This window comes from Brassica napus, chromosome C7 (assembly GCF_020379485.1).
Source record: "Brassica napus cultivar Da-Ae chromosome C7, Da-Ae, whole genome shotgun sequence".
Classification (NCBI taxonomy): Eukaryota; Viridiplantae; Streptophyta; class Magnoliopsida; order Brassicales; family Brassicaceae; genus Brassica; species Brassica napus.
The window spans coordinates 32,912,958-32,933,452 of record NC_063450.1 but is presented as its reverse complement, the minus strand read 5'-3'; the positions used below and the strand labels follow the sequence as shown (position 1 = coordinate 32,933,452).

Sequence of the window (20,495 nt, the reverse complement as noted above, 5' to 3'; positions counted from 1 at the left end):
CTGCAAGTGCACAGTAAAGTACGCAGTAGTAATGCGGGATCGAATCCACAGGGACCGATGATCACACGTAGAGTTGCAGACAAGTTAATAGCTACAGCGAATCAAGATATATTTTTGATGGTTCTTATTTAATTTTCTTAGGTGTCACAAAACATAAACAAGCATGTAAATAGATGATTTAAACGATTTGAAAACTATTTTAAAACAAACGTTGGGCATTGGGAATTCTCAGGGATTTCTTTTTAATCAAGATACAATTAATGGAAGACACAGGGATATATTAAGAACCGTCTAGAACTCAAACACGATATTAGAATGAACCTACTTCCGTAGCGCTAATTCTCTATGTTATAGAAATCTCCACACTAACTTCCGCTGAGTTTCAATTTCTAAACAAGCATTAAGAACAGGTTCAATATGTTCACAAAGCGCAATAACATCAACTTCCGAGGGTTAAGGACACTTTGCTCATCTAAAGTATTTTCGGAAGTTCAAACAATCACTTTCGGTGCATCAAACAATCTGAAATCATGAACTAAGTGATCAATTCAGTTCAAGCAGTAAGAAATCCATTAGATGAAGAACCAAAACGTAATCCCTTAGTCTACACACGTTTTATGGATCAAAACATCAAGAAATCCCCTATGAGAACCCCTAAACCCAACTAGATGACTACTCACACATAACTAAGCAAGAACAAAACGATTTTGATGAAGAAAACATGATAAGATTGTATTAAAACAGAGTAAAGGTTCAGAAGATCTTCTCCAAATGGTTTTGAGATGAACTCCTTTACAAATCTTCACAAATCACACCAAAACAAGTACAAAACACTCAAATCTTCTCTCTAGAACTTGTAAATCTCCTCCTTGGTCGCCCCTGGTCTTTTCTGAGTCTCAAAGGTCGAGTTCTTTTCTGAATTATTGAGGGGAGTGGGTAAAAAGGAGTGAAAATCTCGTTTGTGCGTGTGGAGCCCGTAGAGCCTTAGATCGGTCGATCCACATATGCCGGATCGGTCGATCTAGTGCATGAAAGCATAAGATCGGTCGATCCACATTGACTGGATCGGTTGATCTCGCGTCCTGTGCGATCAATACTTCATTCGGTCCATTGTTCGGTCTATCTTGCTTCTGAATAAATCCCGAATGCGTTCTTTTCTTTCAAGCTATCTAGTAACCTGCATATTACACTTAAGAACACCAAAACGCATCAAATAGACCAAAACATTAATTAAAACCGACCATTTAATTGCTCCAAAACGAGTTTAAAACCGTTAAAAACACGGAATATCAACTCCCCCAGACTTGAATCTTTGCTTGTCCTCAAGTAAAGAAGATTAAAATTTGGGAGCTCACTAACCCTCAGTTGACCTTACCTTGTGATTTCGCTAACCACTTGAATCAGAGACTGTCAAGGCTTTCATTCCAAATCCCTACCAAGACCTCGCAAACCTTCCCATATTTCAGACCTGCAAGTCTCAGTTTCAAGTAATCAACTCTTTACATTCATTAAAAAGGGCGTGACCTTTCCACCAAAGATATCTCCATCAGGTATAACGGGCTCGGTGTATGGGAGGCTGTTTTAGTGTTTAATTAGGTGAGGCTCAAGTGTTTGTGGGTATCAGCGATAACAACAAAAAAATGCAAAACATCATGCAAAATCGCTGAAGAGACCGAGTATATTGATAACCATGTTTTTGAACTGCTCAAGTCTCAAATGATCAAAACCCAACAAATCTCAAATTCTAACCCAAAATTTAAACAAAGCATCATCTCTAGTACATAAAATAAAAATAAAATGTCTAAATCAAATATACTGAATGAGGTATAAACATGAACTCTTTTTTTTTTTTTTTTTTTTTTTTTTTTTTATTATTATTATTATTTTTTTTTGAAGAAAACATATATAAACCGAAATCGAATATATACACTGCGATGCAATCACACACTTACAACACCCAATTTTTCCATTTACACCTCTAGACACACAGGTCCGTGTCTAACCACCTAAATGTTCCGATCCTACCTAAACAGTCGGATGAACCATGTCTACCCTAATCTCTCCATTGTTTTTGCACATGTATGCACATATAATCAGTGTGTAAGAATGCATGGAGATGAAATAAAAGGGTACGGTGTAGGTGTGGTACCAAACTATTGATGAGTCTGGCCATTCAGGATTATTAAAGAGTGGTAAAATGTGGTAAAGAAAATCCTGAATGTGTATATGGTGTACCGTTTCCTGATGTTGATTCCTGGTCAAAAGAAATTAAATTCATTAATGGTCAAAATTATTTGAGTCGATTACAATTCACCGAGACTTGATAAAAGATTTAAGGAGAGGTTGCTTGGTCAAGTAGTTCCTCGGTTTGTCTGCGCTAACAGTCCTGAAAAATGGTCAATATGAAATGTAATACACAACACACAAGGAAATAGTCTAATAATCATCACAGGGTCTGAGAAAAATACGTAGAGAGTTTTTTTTTTTTTTTTTTTTTTTTTTTTTAAAACACAATCAAATCCGATAAACTAAGAAATTAAAAGAAATAAAAGCAATATGGTACATAAGTAGCATCCTTGGTATCAAAAAACTTGATGGGTCGAGTAGCAATATGGTACATAAGTAGCATCCCACAGCTGTCACCAAAAAACTTGATGGGTCGAGTTTTAACCCGATTATCTAACTGCAAGTGCACAGTAAAGTACGCAGTAGTAATGCGGGATCAAATCCACAGGGACCGATGATCACACGTAGAGTTGCAGACAAGTTAATAGCTACAGCGAATCAAGATATATTTTTGATGGTTCTTATTTAATTTTCTTAGGTGTCACAAAACATAAACAAGCATGTAAATAGATGATTTAAACGATTTGAAAACTATTTTAAAACAAACGTTGGGCATTGGGAATTCTCAGGGATTTCTTTTTAATCAAGATACAATTAATGGAAGACACAGGGATATATTAAGAACCGTCTAGAACTCAAACACGATATTAGAATTAACCTACTTCCGTAGCGCTAATTCTCTATGTTATAGAAATCTCCACACTAACTTCCGCTGAGTTTCAATTTCTAAACAAGCATTAAGAACAGGTTCAATATGTTCACAAAGCGCAATAACATCAACTTCCGAGGGTTAAGGACACTTTGCTCATCTAAAGTATTTTCGGAAGTTCAAACAATCACTTTCGGTGCATCAAACAATCTGAAATCATGAACTAAGTGATCAATTCAGTTCAAGCAGTAAGAAATCCATTAGATGAAGAACAAAAACGTAATCCCTTAGTCTACACACGTTTTATGGATCAAAACATCAAGAAATCCCCTATGAGAACCCCTAAACCCAACTAGATGACTACTCACACATAACTAAGCAAGAACAAAACGATTTTGATGAAGAAAACATGATAAGATTGTATTAAAACAGAGTAAAGGTTCAGAAGATCTTCTCCAAATGGTTTTGAGATGAACTCCTTTACAAATCTTCACAAATCACACCAAAACAAGTACAAAACACTCAAATCTTCTCTCTAGAACTTGTAAATCTCCTCCTTGGTCGCCCCTGGTCTTTTCTGAGTCTCAAAGGTCGAGTTCTTTTCTGAATTATTGAGGGGAGTGGGTAAAAAGGAGTGAAAAGCTCGTTTGTGCGTGTGGAGCCCGTAGAGCCTTAGATCGGTCGATCCACATATGCCGGATCGGTCGATCTAGTGCATGAAAGCATAAGATCGGTCGATCCACATTGACTGGATCGGTCGATCTCGCGTCCTGTGCGATCAATACTTCATTCGGTCCATTGTTCGGTCTATCTTGCTTCTGAATAAATCCCGAATGCGTTCTTTTCTTTCAAGCTATCTAGTAACCTGCATATTACACTTAAGAACACCAAAACGCATCAAATAGACCAAAACATTAATTAAAACCGACCATTTAATTGCTCCAAAACGAGTTTAAAACCGTTAAAAACACGGAATATCAACTCCCCCAAACTTGAATCTTTGCTTGTCCTCAAGTAAAGAAGATTAAAATTTGGGAGCTCACTAACCCTCAGTTGACCTTACCTTGTGATTTCGCTAACCACTTGAATCAGAGACTGTCAAGGCTTTCATTCCAAATCCCTACCAAGACCTCGCAAACCTTCCCATATTTCAGACCTGCAAGTCTCAGTTTCAAGTAATCAACTCTTTACATTCATTAAAAAGGGCGTGACCTTTCCACCAAAGATATCTCCATCAGGTATAACGGGCTCGGTGTATGGGAGGCTGTTTTAGTGTTTAATTAGGTGAGGCTCAAGTGTTTGTGGGTATCAGCGATAACAACAAAAAAAATGCAAAACATTATGCAAAATCGCTGGAGAGACCGAGTATATTGATAACCATGTTTTCGAACTGCTCAAGTCTCAAATGATCAAAACCCAACAAATCTCAAATTCTAACCCCAAATTTAAACAAAGCATCATCTCTAGTACATAAAATAAAAATAAAATGTCTAAATCAAATATACTGAATGAGATATAAACATGAACTCTTTTTTATTTATTTTATTTTATTTTTTTTTTATTATTATTATTTTTTTTTTTTGAAGAAAACATATATAAACCGAAATCGAATATATACACTGCGATGCAATCACACACTTACAACACCCAATTTTTCCATTTACACCTCTAGACACACAGGTCCGTGTCTAACCACCTAAATGTTCCGATCCTACCTAAACAGTCGGATGAACCATGTTTACCCTAATCTCTCCATTGTTTTTGCACATGTATGCACATATAATCAGTGTGTAAGAATGCATGGAGATGAAATAAAAGGGTACGGTGTAGGTGTGGTACCAAACTATTGATGAGTCTGGCCATTCAGGATTATTAAAGAGTGGTAAAATGTGGTAAAGAAAATCCTGAATGTGTATATGGTGTACCGTTTCCTGATGTTGATTCCTGGTCAAAAGAAATTAAATTCATTAATGGTCAAAATTATTTGAGTCGATTACAATTCACCGAGACTTGATAAAAGATTTAAGGAGAGGTTGCTTGGTCAAGTAGTTCCTCGGTTTGTCTGCGCTAACAGTTCTGAAAAATGGTCAATATGAAATGTAATACACAACACACAAGGAAATAGTCTAATAATCATCACAGGGTCTGAGAAAAATACGTAGAGAGTTTTTTTTTTTTTTTTTTTTTTTTTTTTTTTAAAACACAATCAAATCCGATAAACTAAGAAAATAAAAGAAATAAAAGCAATATGGTACATAAGTAGCATCCTTGGTATCAAAAAACTTGATGGGTCGAGTAGCAATATGGTACATAAGTAGCATCCCACAGCTGTCACCCAAAAACTTGATGGGTCGAGTTTTAACCCGATTATCTAACTGCAAGTGCACAGTAAAGTACGCAGTAGTAATGCGGGATCGAATCCACAGGGACCGATGATCACACGTAGAGTTGCAGACAAGTTAATAGCTACAGCGAATCAAGATATATTTTTGATGGTTCTTATTTAATTTTCTTAGGTGTCACAAAACATAAACAAGCATGTAAATAGATGATTTAAACGATTTGAAAACTATTTTAAAACAAACGTTGGGCATTGGGAATTCTCAGGGATTTCTTTTTAATCAAGATACAATTAATGGAAGACACAGGGATATATTAAGAACCGTCTAGAACTCAAACACGATATTAGAATTAACCTACTTCCGTAGCGCTAATTCTCTATGTTATAGAAATCTCCACACTAACTTCCGCTGAGTTTTAATTTCTAAACAAGCATTAAGAACAGGTTCAATATGTTCACAAAGCGCAATAACATCAACTTCCGAGGGTTAAGGACACTTTGCTCATCTAAAGTATTTTCGGAAGTTCAAACAATCACTTTCGGTGCATCAAACAATCTGAAATCATGAACTAAGTGATCAATTCAGTTCAAGCAGTAAGAAATCCATTAGATGAAGAACCAAAACGTAATCCCTTAGTCTACACACGTTTTATGGATCAAAACATCAAGAAATCCCCTATGAGAACCCCTAAACCCAACTAGATGACTACTCACACATAACTAAGCAAGAACAAAACGATTTTGATGAAGAAAACATGATAAGATTGTATTAAAACAGAGTAAAGGTTCAGAAGATCTTCTCCAAATGGTTTTGAGATGAACTCCTTTACAAATCTTCACAAATCACACCAAAACAAGTACAAAACACTCAAATCTTCTCTCTAGAACTTGTAAATCTCCTCCTTGGTCGCCCCTGGTCTTTTCTGAGTCTCAAAGGTCGAGTTCTTTTCTGAATTATTGAGGGGAGTGGGTAAAAAGGAGTGAAAAGCTCGTTTGTGCGTGTGGAGCCCGTAGAGCCTTAGATCGGTCGATCCACATATGCCGGATCGGTCGATCTAGTGCATGAAAGCATAAGATCGGTCGATCCACATTGACTGGATCGGTCGATCTCGCGTCCTGTGCGATCAATACTTCATTCGGTCCATTGTTCGGTCTATCTTGCTTCTGAATAAATCCCGAATGCGTTCTTTTCTTTCAAGCTATCTAGTAACCTGCATATTACACTTAAGAACACCAAAACGCATCAAATAGACCAAAACATTAATTAAAACCGACCATTTAATTGCTCCAAAACGAGTTTAAAACCGTTAAAAACACGGAATATCAACTCCCCCAGACTTGAATCTTTGCTTGTCCTCAAGTAAAGAAGATTAAAATTTGGGAGCTCACTAACCCTCAGTTGACCTTACCTTGTGATTTCGCTAACCACTTGAATCAGAGACTGTCAAGGCTTTCATTCCAAATCCCTACCAAGACCTCGCAAACCTTCCCATATTTCAGACCTGCAAGTCTCAGTTTCAAGTAATCAACTCTTTACATTCATTAAAAAGGGCGTGACCTTTCCACCAAAGATATCTCCATCAGGTATAACGGGCTCGGTGTATGGGAGGCTGTTTTAGTGTTTAATTAGGTGAGGCTCAAGTGTTTGTGGGTATCAGCGATAACAACAAAAAAAATGCAAAACATTATGCAAAATCGCTGGAGAGACCGAGTATATTGATAACCATGTTTTCGAACTGCTCAAGTCTCAAATGATCAAAACCCAACAAATCTCAAATTCTAACCTCAAATTTAAACAAAGCATCATCTCTAGTACATAAAATAAAAATAAAATGTCTAAATCAAATATACTGAATGAGATATAAACATGAACTCTTTTTTTTTTTTTTTTTTTTTTTTATTATTATTATTTTTTTTTTTTGAAGAAAACATTTATAAACCGAAATCGAATATATACACTGCGATGCAATCACACACTTACAACACCCAATTTTTCCATTTACACCTCTAGACACACAGGTCCGTGTCTAACCACCTAAATGTTCCGATCCTACCTAAACAGTCGGATGAACCATGTCTACCCTAATCTCTCCATTGTTTTTGCACATGTATGCACATATAATCAGTGTGTAAGAATGCATGGAGATGAAATAAAAGGGTACGGTGTAGGTGTGGTACCAAACTATTGATGAGTCTGGCCATTCAGGATTATTAAAGAGTGGTAAAATGTGGTAAAGAAAATCCTGAATGTGTATATGGTGTACCGTTTCCTGATGTTGATTCCTGGTCAAAAGAAATTAAATTCATTAATGGTCAAAATTATTTGAGTCGATTACAATTCACCGAGACTTGATAAAAGATTTAAGGAGAGGTTGCTTGGTCAAGTAGTTCCTCGGTTTGTCTGCGCTAACAGTTCTGAAAAATGGTCAATATGAAATGTAATACACAACACACAAGGAAATAGTCTAATAATCATCACAGGGTCTGAGAAAAATACGTAGAGAGTTTTTTTTTTTTTTTTTTTTTTTTTTTAAAACACAATCAAATCCGATAAACTAAGAAAATAAAAGAAATAAAAGCAATATGGTACATAAGTAGCATCCTTGGTATCAAAAAACTTGATGGGTCGAGTAGCAATATGGTACATAAGTAGCATCCCACAGCTGTCACCAAAAAACTTGATGGGTCGAGTTTTAACCCGATTATCTAACTGCAAGTGCACAGTAAAGTACGCAGTAGTAATGCGGGATCGAATCCACAGGGACCGATGATCACACGTAGAGTTGCAGACAAGTTAATAGCTACAGCGAATCAAGATATATTTTTGATGGTTTTTATTTAATTTTCTTAGGTGTCACAAAACATAAACAAGCATGTAAAAAGATGATTTAAACGATTTGAAAACTATTTTAAAACAAACGTTGGGCATTGGGAATTCTCAGGGATTTCTTTTTAATCAAGATACAATTAATGGAAGACACAGGGATATATTAAGAACCGTCTAGAACTCAAACACGATATTAGAATTAACCTACTTCCGTAGCGCTAATTCTCTATGTTATAGAAATCTCCACACTAACTTCCGCTGAGTTTCAATTTCTAAACAAGCATTAAGAACAGGTTCAATATGTTCACAAAGCGCAATAACATCAACTTCCGAGGGTTAAGGACACTTTGCTCATCTAAAGTATTTTCGGAAGTTCAAACAATCACTTTCGGTGCATCAAACAATCTGAAATCATGAACTAAGTGATCAATTCAGTTCAAGCAGTAAGAAATCCATTAGATGAAGAACCAAAACGTAATCCCTTAGTCTACACACGTTTTATGGATCAAAACATCAAGAAATCCCCTATGAGAACCCCTAAACCCAACTAGATGACTACTCACACATAACTAAGCAAGAACAAAACGATTTTGATGAAGAAAACATGATAAGATTGTATTAAAACAGAGTAAAGGTTCAGAAGATCTTCTCCAAATGGTTTTGAGATGAACTCCTTTACAAATCTTCACAAATCACACCAAAACAAGTACAAAACACTCAAATCTTCTCTCTAGAACTTGTAAATCTCCTCCTTGGTCGCCCCTGGTCTTTTCTGAGTCTCAAAGGTCGAGTTCTTTTCTGAATTATTGAGGGGAGTGGGTAAAAAGGAGTGAAAAGCTCGTTTGTGCGTGTGGAGCCCGTAGAGCCTTAGATCGGTCGATCCACATATGCCGGATCGGTCGATCTAGTGCATGAAAGCATAAGATCGGTCGATCCACATTGACTGGATCGGTCGATCTCGCGTCCTGTGCGATCAATACTTCATTCGGTCCATTGTTCGGTCTATCTTGCTTCTGAATAAATCCCGAATGCGTTCTTTTCTTTCAAGCTATCTAGTAACCTGCATATTACACTTAAGAACACCAAAACGCATCAAATAGACCAAAACATTAATTAAAACCGACCATTTAATTGCTCCAAAACGAGTTTAAAACCGTTAAAAACACGGAATATCAACTCCCCCAGACTTGAATCTTTGCTTGTCCTCAAGTAAAGAGGATTAAAATTTGGGAGCTCACTAACCCTCAGTAGACCTTACCTTGTGATTTCGCTAACCACTTGAATCAGAGACTGTCAAGGCTTTCATTCCAAATCCCTACCAAGACCTCGCAAACCTTCCCATATTTCAGACCTGCAAGTCTCAGTTTCAAGTAATCAACTCTTTACATTCATTAAAAAGGGCGTGACCTTTCCACCAAAGATATCTCCATCAGGTATAACGGGCTCGGTGTATGGGAGGCTGTTTTAGTGTTTAATTAGGTGAGGCTCAAGTGTTTGTGGGTATCAGCGATAACAACAAAAAAAATGCAAAACATTATGCAAAATCGCTGGAGAGACCGAGTATATTGATAACCATGTTTTCGAACTGCTCAAGTCTCAAATGATCAAAACCCAACAAATCTCAAACTCTAACCCCAAATTAAAACAAAGCATCATCTCTAGTACATAAAATAAAAATAAAATGTCTAAATCAAATATACTGAATGAGATATAAACATGAACTCTTTTTTTTTTTTTTTTTTTTTTTTTATTATTATTATTTTTTTTTTTTGAAGAAAACATTTATAAACCGAAATCGAATATATACACTGCGATGCAATCACACACTTACAACACCCAATTTTTCCATTTACACCTCTAGACACACAGGTCCGTGTCTAACCACCTAAATGTTCCGATCCTACCTAAGCAGTCGGATGAACCATGTCTACCCTAATCTCTCCATTGTTTTTGCACATGTATGCACATATAATCAGTGTGTAAGAATGCATGGAGATGAAATAAAAGGGTACGGTGTAGGTGTGGTACCAAACTATTGATGAGTCTGGCCATTCAGGATTATTAAAGAGTGGTAAAATGTGGTAAAGAAAATCCTGAATGTGTATATGGTGTACCGTTTCCTGATGTTGATTCCTGGTCAAAAGAAATTAAATTCATTAATGGTCAAAAATATTTGAGTCGATTACAATTCACCGAGACTTGATAAAAGATTTAAGGAGAGGTTGCTTGGTCAAGTGGTTCCTCGGTTTGTCTGCGCTAACAGTCCTGAAAAATGGTCAATATGAAATGTAATACACAACACACAAGGAAATAGTCTAATAATCATCACAGGGTCTGAGAAAAATACGTAGAGTTTTTTTTTTTTTTTTTTTTTTTTTTTAAAACACAATCAAATCCGATAAACTAAGAAAATAAAAGAAATAAAAGCAATATGGTACATAAGTAGCATCCTCCCCCAGACTTACTTCACACCGTCTCGGTGTGAAAATAATTCCAAGAGAGATTACCGATCAGGCGTTGCGGTCAGTACGCCTCTTGGAGCGCCTCTCCAAGGCTCCATCATCATCAGAGTCCTCCGCTGCCTCAGGTCCAGCAGCGGTGTCGTGAGCGCCTGAGTCGTCATCGCTATCTCCAGAAACAGCTGGCTGTGATGCGCATCCCTTCTTAATGTTGCAGATTCCCTTCCACATCTTCAGCAGTATGGAGTTGTTGGTTTGATGGCTCTTGATCGACCAAGCGTTGATCTCAGCAGCGGATGCAGTAGCGGGAGGTGCTGGTGGCAGCATATACGGAGTGAAATCCGTGGGGAAAAGACTTTCCTCATCTTCAGGTTCCTCCTCTATATCATCATGTGGTGTCTGCTGGTGTGTCGATGATGATGCGACTCCTTTCTTCTTCAGTGTCGCGGGTCTGGTGCAGAGAGATGCAGGCGGTGGTAGAAATATGATAGCACCTGGATCAGTCAGCTCGGTGATGGCGGTATCGGGTAGCTTGACAAATTGCTCTCTCCCTTGTTGGTTCTGGAACTGGTAGATATGAGGGGCGGACTTGTCGATGCTTCCTCGCCAAGGGCCGGTGAGGTAGTGGCTGCTAATGAGTGCTCTCATGTCGAAAAAGTTCTGATACATCCCCTTCTTATCCACCACTCTGTCAACAGGTGGAAGAAACACTCCACAATGCCTTAAGATCTGTGTGATAACCGCTCCAAACCCACATCTCTTCGTATCTGAAACTTTGAAGTACGCAAGCTTCTCCGCGATCACAGCTCCTATGTTTATGTCCTTCCCGCTAACATAGGTAATGTCCGCGCCTTGAGGCCATAGGTGTCCAGCCCCGATGAACAGAAGAGCTAGCTCATCTTTTGTCACTGCAGCGGGTTCCGTCTTCCCATAGATAACACTGCTGATCACTCTCACTGCATATCGCAGAACAGGGCTACGTATTCTCGCTTGCTTGGCCTCTCGAGAGATGAAGTTTCCTGAAGCGATGAATGTCCAGAAATCATTGTGTTCCGGGAAGTCAGGAACACAAGATTGACGTCCTTTCCCGAACCCAAAGACGTCGCACAGCTGAAAGATGGTCATGGAGTGGAACTGCCTGTTCACAATGAAGGATAACATCGCCTTATCAGCAACCGGGTTGTCCTCGTCAGGATGGTAGAGGCGGGCTGATGCGAGGAACTGCCTGGTCAAGTCAGCATAGCAATCACAGTGAAGATCGAAGATGTATCCCAGGCCAATCTTCGCGAACAAGGCTTCAATATCCTCGGTTATCCCCAATGCATCTGTAGTGTCTCTGTGAGCGAAGCGCGACGGACATATTTCCACTCCCCTCATCTGCTCATAGAAATCATCATCATGTATATCCCACTGCTGGGTTATCTCTCGATTCGCAGGATGAGACCTATCCGTCTTTCGGAACCTGTCCTTTGTGCTGAGCCTAGCAGTCTGTACCGAGGAATCCCCACGCTCACTCTGCTTCTTCTGTCTCTTAGGCATTATCTGCAAAATTAATTCATCAAAACCCAAGTAAGAGACATATAGAAAAACACTCTTATATAATCATTTCTGATCAACCTCCCAAACATGTAAAAATTTAGCACACATCTCTTCTCTAAACTCAAAATAACACATCACACTCCATTCCAATTTTCGTTTTTCAATTAAAATCGAAAATTAAAAATTTTTTTTTAAATTTTTTTTTTTTTTTTTTTTTTATTTTTTTTTTTTTTTTTTTTTTTTTATTGCAAAATCGCAATTCATCCTACAAATTGGCAATCTAGGTAACCCATGAGTATAATCATCACAAATAAACTATCCTAGATGCTATTCCATTTAGAATTCGGAGATTCCCCTAAATCCAACCCTAGGGTGATTTTTGATTCTAAAATTAGAGAGTCATACCTGTGTCTTGATGAAAACTGATGGTAGAAATGGATAGAGCTTGAAAAACTAATGAGTTTAGCACCAAGAATTACAAAAATCGGTTAAGATGTGATGAAAATCGATTTGCATGTTCTTTAGAGGTTTGAGAGAGTTTGAGAGAAGAAGAAGATGAAATTATGAGTGTTTTGATCTGATTTTCGCGAGTGGGATCTTTTGTGGGTGTTTTCCGGTTTAAATTGAGTGAAATCAAACCGGGCAAGACTTACCCGAGATCGACCGATCCGTACTCTTAAGATCGATCGATCTTATGAACGGATCGACCGATCTGTGTATACCGGATCGACCGATCCCTTACCTGGATCGCCGTTCTATTTCTTTCGGATCGATTCATGCCTGATCGTGATACATGCCTAAAAATCATCTAAAAACACAACCAAAAATCAATTCACACAAGAAAACATAATCACAAAAAAGAAAGAAAATCAAACCATGTGGGTTGCCTCCCAGTCAGCGCTTGTTTAAAGTCGCGAGCCTGACTATTTTGTTGTCCTTAGGCGAGATCGGGTTCCGTTAAAGGAATGTTGGTTCCTTCTTCGGGTTTTGCATCTGTGAAGTAAGGTTTTAGCCTCTGCCCATTGACGGTGAATTTCCTCCCATTGTCTTCCAAGACAACAGCTCCATAAGGTCTAACCTCTGTGATGGTGAAAGGTCCGGACCAACGAGACTTAAGCTTTCCAGGAAATAGCTTGAGTCTAGAGTTGAACAGAAGGACTTTGTCTCCAGCAGCGAAGTCTCTCGGGATTATCTTTCTGTCATGCCATGCCTTAGTTCTTTCCTTGTAGATTTTGGTGTTCTCATAGGCGTTCAACCGAATCTCGTCCAGCTCGTTCAACTGAACCATCCTCCTTTCTGCTGCGGTTTTAATGTCGAAGTTCATCAACTTCGTTGCCCAAAAACCACTGTACTCCAATTCCACAGGTAGGTGACAAGACTTTCCATAGACCAGATTAAAAGGAGTGGTGCCCAAGGGAGTCTTGTAGGCGGTTCTATACGCCCATAAGGCGTCATCAAGCTTCACAGCCCAGTCTTTCCTTGTTTTGCCTACAGCCTTCTCCAAAATCCCTTGATTTCTCGGTTCGATATTTCAACCTGCCCACTTGTCTGAGGATGATAAGGTGTAGCTACCTTATGCTTTACTCCATGTTTCTTCAGCAGTTTATCGAACGTCTTGTTGATGAAGTGAGAGCCTCCATCACTAATAACCACTCTCGGGATCCCGAATCTTGGAAAAATGACTGTCTTGAACATTTTCTTGACAACACTAGAGTCATTTGTCTTGCTGGCTACTGCTTCCACCCACTTGGAGACATAATCAACCGCAACCAGGATGTACTCATTTCCATAAGAAGATGGGAAAGGGCCCATAAAATCAATTCCCCATACATCAAAAACTTCAACTTCAAGGATGAAATTTTGGGGCATCTCATTTCTCTTACTGATGTTGCCCTTCCGCTGACATGCATCACACTTTGAGACAAACTCATGGGCGTCTCTGAAAAGTGTAGGCCACCAGTAACCAGCCTGCAGGACCTTAGAAACCGTCTTGAATGTTGCAAAATGGCCTGCGTATTCTGAACTGTGGCAGTGGAAAAGAATCCCTTGCATCTCATTCTCCAGAACACATCTCCTGAATAAACCATCTGAGCATCTCTTGTAGAGGAAGGGATCATCCCAGTAGTAGTGGTTCACATCTCTCATGAACTTTTTCCTCTCATACCCCTTCAGGTTCGGTGGTTCAATTCCAGCACATAGGTAGTTTGCAAAGTCTGCAAACCATGGGAGATCATCCTGAATTTGTCTCATGACACAGCAATCAGCCTGATCCAAATACTCATCCTCCAGCAAGGTGATCACATAGACATTCTCCTCGGGTAATGTATCATCCAGTGGTGTTTCAGCTTCCACTCTCATTCGGGAAAGATGATCTGCCACTCCATTTTCTGCTCCTCTCTTGTCTCTGATCTCAATATCAAACTCCTGTAGGAGTAAGATCCACCTTAAGAGTCTCGGTTTAGCATCTTTTTTCGTCATCAGGTACTTCAAGGCTGCATGATCTGTGTGCACAATTACTTTCGAGCCCACCAAATAGGACCTGAACTTCTCGAAAGCATAAACTACTGCCAGCAACTCCTTCTCAGTGGTAGCATACTTGATTTGAGCATCATCAAGCGTTCGGCTGGCATAATAGATCACATGGAGTTTCTTGTCTTTTCTCTGCCCCAAAACAGCTCCAATCGCGTAATCACTTGCGTCACACATTATTTCAAATGGCAAGTCCCAATCTGGTGGCTGCACAATGGGAGCACTGACTAGAGACTTCTTGAGAATCTGAAACGCAGCGAGGCAGTCAGCATCAAAAACAAACTTCGCTTCTTTGCACAGCAGACGGGTGAGTGGCCTCGCTATCATAGAGAAGTCTTTGATAAACCTCCTGTAGAAACCGGCATGTCCCAGAAAACTCCGAATATCCCTCACTGTCCTGGGAGGCTGTAGGCTGGTCATAACTTCAATCTTTGCTTTGTCAACCTCGATACCCTGCTCTGATATCCTGTGACCCAAAACAATGCCATCTTTCACCATGAAATGACACTTCTCCCAATTTAACACCAAGTTCTTCTCCTCACATCTTTCCAGCACCTTGCACAGATTAGCAAGGCAGTCGCTAAATGAAGAACCGTAGACTGAGAAATCGTCCATAAAAACCTCCATAATGTCCTCAATAAGATCAGTAAAGATCGACATCATGCATCTCTGGAAAGTGGCAGGAGCATTGCACAATCCGAAAGGCATTCTCCTGTAGGCAAAAGTACCGTATGGGCAGGTGAATGTTGTCTTCTCTTGGTCGTCTGGATGAATGGGTATCTGAAAGAACCCGGAGTAGCCATCGAGAAAACAGTAGTAGGGGTGGTTGGCTAGTCTTTCCAGCATCTGGTCAATGAAAGGAAGTGGGAAGTGGTCCTTCCTTGTGGCTGAGTTTAGCTTCCTGTAGTCAATGCACATCCTATGCCCTGTGACTGTTCTGGTAGGAATCAGCTCATCCTTCTCATTTGTGATGACAGTGATGCCACCCTTCTTAGGAACCACATGAACCGGGCTCACCCAAGTGCTGTCTGAAATTGGGTAGATCACCCCTGCACTCAACAGCTTTAGAATCTCCTTTTTCACAACTTCCATCAGTTTGGGATTCAGTCTTCGCTGGTGCTCTATGGACGTCTTTGACTCATCCTCCAAGTGAATCTTGTGCATGCAAAGATCTGGAGAAATACCTGTAATATCATCCAAAGAGTACCCCAATGCTTTTCTATACTTTCGCAATTTTGAAAGAAGCAAAGCGGTCTCCACATTATTCAGGTTAGCACAAATAATAACAGGATATGTGGAATTCGGTCCCAAGAATGCATACCTCAGCCCAGCTGGGAGGGCTTTAAGTTCCACCTTTGGAGCATTCTCCTCACTCCAATCTGGTTGGGAGGATGACGGTTTGACGGTTTTATCGGTGCCTGAGTCTTCAAGGCTGACATAGGCGACATGCTTCTCAATCGGTGAGGCTGAATCCAAAATCTCAGAAAATCCAACCACTTCTTGGTTCATGAACCCGAACTCACTCTCCTTTGGGTCAATGCGACTTGTAGAGGATCATCAGTGTGCAACTCTTCATCCATTTCCTCCACCAGTTCAGTCAATGTATCAACCCAGAAAGTCTGTCCATCAATAGTCGGATTTTTCAGCACCTTCTCCACATTGTATCTCATCGCCATGTCTCCTAGACGTAAGTCTATATGCCCATTCTGTACATCAATCATGGCTCCAGCAGTAGCTAAAAACGGTCTGCCCAAAATGAGAGGATCTTTAGGTTCCTCTTCCAGCTCCAGAACTACAAAATCGGTAAGCACATATCCCTTTCCAACACCAACAGGGATGTTTTCTAGTACACCGACTGGTCTTCGCACTGATCGGTCAGCAAGGACCAAGGAGATCCTTGTAGGTTTGTAGTTCGTCATGCCTAGCCTCTCAGAGACAGAGAAAGGCATTAGGCTCACTCCTGAACCCAGATCGCAGAGACTCTTCTCAAAGGTAAGTGATCCAATGCGGCATGGTAGAACAAATGCTCCGGGATCTTCACGCTTTTTAGGCATGACATTTTGTAGAACTGCGCTACACTCCTCATTGAGCATCAACACACCCCGCTCTAGGCTCATCTTATCGGTAAGAATCTCCTTCATGTACCTTTTAAGAGAAGGTACCATCTTCACCGCTTCAACAAATGGCAATCTCACATGTAACTCCCCAACAAGGTTCTTTAGCTTCTCGTACTCACGTTCTTTGATCTTCTGCCTTGGTCTGGATGGGTATGGAGCCTTAGGAACATAAGCAGGAGGCGCCACATACACCTCTTCAGGTTCAGAGGAATTTGGCTTCGTCGACACGGGATCGGTCGATCCAGATGGACCGGATCGGTCGATCTCCTTCCCCTTGGATCGGTCGATCTGTTCTTGAGATCGGTCGATCTCTTTCTCATTCAATCCCTCAATCGTTTTTCCACTCCTAAGTGTTACAGCATTCACAAACTCCTTGGGATTCGTCTCTGACTTCCCTGGTAGAAATCCAGGTGCTGTTCTGCTGCTGGAGGCGGTTTGAGCAACTTGCTTTTCCAAAACTTTCAAATGGGTGTTCAAAGCTTCGAACTTCCCATTAAGCTCTCCATACATGTTATCCACCTTGGTGTTTATCTCTGCAGTGCTATTCTTCTGACCTTCTAGCACCATTTGCAGCATCTTCTTAATTTCGTTATCCTGAGAAGGCTGTGACGAAGAGGCATTTCCTTGATTCTGATAGTTGTTGTACTGCTGCCTTTGCTGAAATCCTGAGTTGCCCGAGTTGTTCCCCTGATATTGATTTCTGTTCTGAAATCCTTGGTTGAACACACTCTGGTTCTGATTCTGGTTCTGCCTGTTTCCTGCCTGAGGGTAGGACTGATGTTGTGGATTCTCCACATTGTTGCTCCGGTAAGACAGATTATTTTGCTGATTTTGATTCCACCCAAGGTTCTGATTGTAGCCTCTGTTGTAGTTTCCTTGACCACCAATGTAGTTCACATCAGCCTGCATATCACTTGAATCATCACCAACAGTTTCTTGTGAGGAACGATAGCCTTGCTCCTCCACAAATTTCACAGATTTCTGATCTTTCTTGAGAAGCATCTCAATCTTGGCATTCAGCTCATCTATCTTCTTGGATTCATAACCAACACCCTTCTGGCTGGTGTCAAACCTTGACTTGCGGTTTGCTTTGCTGGATGACAGGTTGTTCAGCAAGGTGTAAGCTTCTTCAACAGTCTTGGTCATGAAATCACCATTACTTGCTGTGTCCATGGCATCTTGACTCTCTTCATGAACTCCATTATAGAAAATGTTCAGCAAGCTCACATCAGTGTAACCATGGTGAGGGCAGTCCTGTGTGTACTCCTTGAAACGCTCCCAAGCCTCATGAAAGCTTTCTGAATCAAGCTGCTGAAAGCTTCCAATTCTGCTTCTCAGATATGTGGACCTTGACTTGGTGAAGAAATGCTGTAGAAAAGCAGCTCTTGTCTCTTCCCATGTAGTAAGAGATCCTGGAGGGATGGACTTTAACCATCTGATAGCTTTATCAGCTAAGGAAAACGGGAACAACCTGCATTTCAAAGCGCCTTGAGGAACTCCATTATGTCTGCTGGTGTCACAGACTCGCTCAAAATGCTCCAAGTGATACATCGGGTCCTCAGACGGGTTTCCATGAAACGGATTTTTCTCCACCAAATTAATGAGACCAGTCTTGATCTCAAAGTCTCTTCTCTCAATGGGAGGTGGGCGAATCCCAGAACGATCGGCATAGAATGCATCTGGTGTATCATAATGTGCAAGCGTCATCCTAGGCATGCCATAGTCTCCAGCCTGTTGTCTTGCAGCTACACCAGCCTGCTGATTATCACCAGCATTGTTGCCTTCTCGTTCATCTACAGGAATTGGATTTTGCGGGTTGTCCTGAAATTTGTCTTCTTGGTGTTCAGCCATTTCAACCTCTTCAGCGGACTCAAGTCTTTTCTTTTTCACTTGTCTCTCTAGGCGGCCGAGCTCTAACTCCAAAGGTATTAAATTCGATGATCCTTTGCTTCTAGTATGAAATCCGCTCATTCACCTGAAAACACAAACAGAAAGAGAAAGACAGAAACATTAGACAAAATAAAGAAAATGCTATAGTCTTAAACTGATCATTAACTCTAGGGTGACCAAATGGTCCCCGGCAACGGCGCCAAAAACTTGATGTGTCGAGTTTTAACCCGATTATCTAACTGCAAGTGCACAGTAAAGTACGCAGTAGTAATGCGGGATCGAATCCACAGGGACCGATGATCACACGTAGAGTTGCAGACAAGTTAATAGCTACAGCGAATCAAGATATATTTTTGATGGTTTTTATTTAATTTTCTTAGTGTCACAAAACATAAACAAGCATGTAAAAAGATGATTTAAACGATTTGAAAACTATTTTAAAACAAACGTTGGGCATTGGGAATTCTCAGGGATTTCTTTTTAATCAAGATACAATTAATGGAAGACACAGGGATATATTAAGAACCGTCTAGAACTCAAACACGATATTAGAATTAACCTACTTCCGTAGCGCTAATTCTCTATGTTATAGAAATCTCCACACTAACTTCCGCTGAGTTTCAATTTCTAAACAAGCATTAAGAACAGGTTCAATATGTTCACAAAGCGCAATAACATCAACTTCCGAGGGTTAAGGACACTTTGCTCATCTAAAGTATTTTCGGAAGTTCAAACAATCACTTTCGGTGCATCAAACAATCTGAAATCATGAACTAAGTGATCAATTCAGTTCAAGCAGTAAGAAATCCATTAGATGAAGAACCAAAACGTAATCCCTTAGTCTACACACGTTTTATGGATCAAAACATCAAGAAATCCCCTATGAGAACCCCTAAACCCAACTAGATGACTACTCACACATAACTAAGCAAGAACAAAACGATTTTGATGAAGAAAACATGATAAGATTGTATTAAAACAGAGTAAAGGTTCAGAAGATCTTCTCCAAATGGTTTTGAGATGAACTCCTTTACAAATCTTCACAAATCACACCAAAACAAGTACAAAACACTCAAATCTTCTCTCTAGAACTTGTAAATCTCCTCCTTGGTCGCCCCTGGTCTTTTCTGAGTCTCAAAGGTCGAGTTCTTTTCTGAATTATTGAGGGGAGTGGGTAAAAAGGAGTGAAAAGCTCGTTTGTGCGTGTGGAGCCCGTAGAGCCTTAGATCGGTCGATCCACATATGCCGGATCGGTCGATCTAGTGCATGAAAGCATAAGATCGGTCGATCCACATTGACTGGATCGGTCGATCTCGCGTCCTGTGCGATCAATACTTCATTCGGTCCATTGTTCGGTCTATCTTGCTTCTGAATAAATCCCGAATGCGTTCTTTTCTTTCAAGCTATCTAGTAACCTGCATATTACACTTAAGAACACCAAAACGCATCAAATAGACCAAAACATTAATTAAAACCGACCATTTAATTGCTCCAAAACGAGTTTAAAACCGTTAAAAACACGGAATATCACTGAAGGCTCTTGAAGAACTTACGCTCTCTGGTTGTTCAAGGCTTAGGAATTTTCCTAAAATTAAGGAGACCATGGAAAATCTACAGATTTTACTACTTGATGGGACCTCAGTTGAAAAGCCACTTCAAGAGCCACTCCAGATGAATGGCCTGTCCATGTTGCGGCGTCTATGCTTAAGCAGGAATGATATGATCAAAAGCCCGCAACCTTGCATCAGCGAACTATATAACTTGCAATGGATGGACTTGAGGTATTGCACGCATCTCA

At 40.0% G+C, this 20,495-nt stretch overlaps 1 non-coding gene across 1 annotated transcript; it reads left to right on the top strand.

Annotated features, from left to right (window-relative positions):
• Nucleotides 1–18,041: 18,041 nt before the first annotated feature.
• On the top strand, nucleotides 18,042–18,148 carry LOC125590875. Its single transcript, XR_007326877.1, has one exon. It is a non-coding gene; the product is annotated as a small nucleolar RNA R71 (small nucleolar RNA).
• The last annotated feature ends 2,347 nt before the right edge of the window (nucleotides 18,149–20,495 follow it).